The sequence below is a fragment of the Momordica charantia genome, assembly GCF_013281855.1.
Source record: "Momordica charantia cultivar OHB3-1 chromosome 2 unlocalized genomic scaffold, Mcharantia_2.0 BLBB01000002.1, whole genome shotgun sequence".
Lineage (NCBI taxonomy): Eukaryota > Viridiplantae > Streptophyta > Magnoliopsida > Cucurbitales > Cucurbitaceae > Momordica > Momordica charantia.
Genome location: NW_028275160.1, coordinates 16,434,244 through 16,438,086, shown reverse-complemented (window position 1 = coordinate 16,438,086; position 3,843 = coordinate 16,434,244).

Genomic DNA, 3,843 nt, shown 5'->3' with positions numbered 1-3,843 from the left:
GTGGAGGCCAAGGACCAATACGTTGAGTAGTCGCCGGAGACCTTGGGGATAAATGTGAAGGACCAGTGCATAGTTCACGACCTTGGGGATAAATGGCAAGGTCGAATACTAAGCTTCTGTAGAGAAATGTCAAGGGTCGATGTGCCTCGAAGAGCTAGACTTGGAACACTAACTCAGGGTTTAGTACGAGTAGTATATTGAAAGAGTTAGAGGCTAGCGGGTCGTGCAAATTAAGGTCACGAGGGTTCTGAAGTTTGATTGGAGTGTCCAGATGTCACTTTACTGTTAATAGATTTTTTATGTTTGTTTCTTTAGTTATTGAGTATGATGTCGCTGTGATTGTGAGTATGCTGTTTGGTGTCTGTTTGGTAAGGGCTACTTACGGAGTATTTTATATACTCACCCCCCCTTTATGTTTCTTATTTCAGGTGCGAACAGGACCCTCGACCGTGGTGATGACGTAGAGGAGACTTGACCGAGGAGGGACCACTAGCTGCATTTGTCTAGGATAGTTGGGTTGGGGTTTCATTGCTAGTAGCGTTAGAGACTTATTGCTAGTGGTATTAGGTTTTGGTTGACTCATGGGACGTTCTTCCTTATTTCATATTTTTTTTATCGAGCTGTTAGTTGTGCTGTTTATTATTATTACTTAAAACTAGGGCGAATTTTTGAATTATGGAGACAAATAACTGTGCGTTTCTTTATTTGGAGTATTAGCACTGAGACAATTATGAGTTTCTAGGATCTGGTTCTTTTATTTATTTGGATTATTAGCCATTGAGGCGTATATGCGTTTCCAGGTTTCGGTTGCAACAGAGACCCCACGAGTTTTCCTCTTTATGTTTCATTATTGGGGAAAAGGGTGAATAGTTATTATGGCAACGGTACCTCATTCCTTGTAGTGAAATTGAGGGGCGTTACAAGATCAATCTTGCTACAATATCACTTGTTGGAGAGAAACTCAAACAATAGATAGCAGACAGAATAATTTTTGAAATATATTCTTGACTCGAAAAAGAGCAACCTCTCTAATACCAATTGTTGGATCTGTATGGCAACACTAGGGGGCGGGGTGAATAGTGTGAAATATCATTTTACTAAACTTCTTTGATTTTAAAAACAAATCAAATAACTAAGTAAACTTTTTAAGTAAAAAAAATTTATGCAATATTTATAGCAAATCAAAATATCATAAAACAAATATTCAAGATGTGAGCACAACATATATTTGAATTAGACGATGCTTGAAAAATAAATTGGAATAAATAAAAAGTATAGGCATAGAGAAAAAGTCACGTAAGAGATTTATAGTGGTTCGGCAAACTCCTGGCGTACTACACTACCCAAGCACCTCTTGAGATTTTCCACTAAACATGATCCTTTTAAAATCCCACCATACATTAAGCATGATCATGCATCATATGTATATAATAGTTATAATGTATGATAGCATGTTTTTATTTTTGTACTTGATTAATATTAATGTTGTATTAATTAGATGAAATAAAGTTGCATTTGAGCATGTCATTGATTTAGTTAATATAATTGTTATATTAATGTATGTAGTCAATGCAAGTTTATAGTTTTAATTTCTCGAATTTTATAAGAGTTATAAAGTTTTGGTAGATGGAAATTAAAATCTCTAATAAAGAATTGCATGGAAACATAGGGTCTAAGTTAATTAATTTTAAAGGAGTTTAAAATTAATTAGACCTTAGGTTATATCTTCCAATATGATTACACGGTAGTATTTTATTTTGTTTTAAGTAGGATTAAAATGAAATAATAAAAAACTAAATATAAAATATTGCCTATAAGGGAACCCTGTCTAAGGAAGGTTCTATATAGTTTGAGGTATTTAAGCTAATCATAGGGAACATCTCTACTTGGGAACTGACCTGGGGTTGAATTAGTAAATATTTTATGTGCATGCAATAATGTCATTATTTTATTAAAACATTTGATAAACTAAAACATTAATGTATAACATCCAATATAAATAGTTATATTGGACCGACTAAAAATTCAATAAGTTAATTTCACTTAGCCGAGATTTACCTAAGTAATATACCCTAGTCTTAAAATACTAAATGGGAGCAAAAGAGTATGTGTAATATACCACGTATATTTTTTATATACAAGGTATATATGACATATGTTGTTCTCTCACATTTCTCCTTAATGTTCACACTGTGAGTTCCATGCTCGGTCTTGTGTCGTCCTGGGCACGGCCTCCCTACGGAGGGTTTTTGCATGGTTCAATATCGAGGTGAATGGAGATAGTATTCATAGTAAGTGGGAGAATGATGTGTGACAACACATCTTATGATCTCCACCATTAGTTTGCACCGTGAGATTTCATACATGACATGCGTGTTGTCTTGGTGCTACCATTCCTACGGAGGGTCCATTGTATGAAACCGAAACCAAGGCAAACTCCAGAATGTTAGGCGTGTTGCCCTAAACTTGTAGTTTGTATTTATGTAAAAACGAATTTATATTCAATAAAGTTTTATTCAACCATTTTGTTGTTTAATTTACAGCATTTCATTATCAAAAATCCAATAAACTAAACATCCAAGGTTATTATCATGTAACCGGGACGGTATATATATTGGGTATATATTTCATATACCTCTAATATACTAGGTATATATCTGATATACCCCTGATATACAAGTGCATAATGTCCCGTGAATAACCTAAATGGTTTATAGTATATGGATAAGGCTGGGTACCTTATCCTGGCAACACTATGGATACGACCGACTTTGTTAATGTTATAGACGACTCGATCCAGGTTGTTCTTGTGGAGACATGTGAGTGAGGGTATCCTATACAATGAGTTTGTATAAGACCGGACTGCGAAATAGCCAATCTTAGATGTGACGTCGTTAACTAACAGATTGCTATTTCATAGGATGACCAAACAACTCATTATCAATCCTGAGTGAGTTATGGGCTCCTGCCCGTGAGGGCTTGTCCTTTGATTTGTATGGGTGAGAGTGGCCCAAGTCATCGACTCAATATTCCTACCATTTTGGGGACGAGACCGACTGGGGAGCTAGGAACATAACTTCACAAGATGGAATTCACCCCTCCCCGACTTTAGGGAGTAGTTGAGTGTTCTCTAAAATGCTGACTCCGGGACTTGAACAAGGGGTCCCACCCTCTCACTGACCTAAGAGGGACTTCCCTTTATTGGTCGAACTATAACCGGGTTTTTCATTAGAGGAGCATTGGTATTTAAGGAGTAAGATGTAACTCAGGGGTAAAATGGTAATTTGACCCAGCTTGAGTTACGAGCACTCGAGAAAGATTGACTTGTCATTAATGGTCGTACATTCATGGACACGAAAACATTATGCAGTGAGAAGAGTGCAACTGCGGGTTTTTAGTGCTATGACCCGTAGTTAACGAATGTTGATTAACTCAGTCAATGAGCTTGACCGATTAATCTCGCATCGTTGAAGCTTCTAATTTGTAGGTCCATTAGGTCCCTTTGCTAGCCCATAATGGGTAAAACGAGGATCAAGTTTTTGGAAAATTTTGAACTGTTCAAATTGCTCAAGGATTATATATATAGTGATACATTATAATATATAGTTAATTCTAATTGAAACTATATATTATGAGAGAAATTATTTGAATGAGATTCAAATAAAATTAATATGAATATGATTCATATTAAAAGTATAGCTTAAAAATAATGTGCATAAGATGTACATTACAACTATAGGTTATATGAGAGAAATGCTATGGAATATGATTCTATTTTTGTAATAAATAATTAAGAGTTAATTATTTATTTGATATATATATATTATATATAGTTAATTAGAT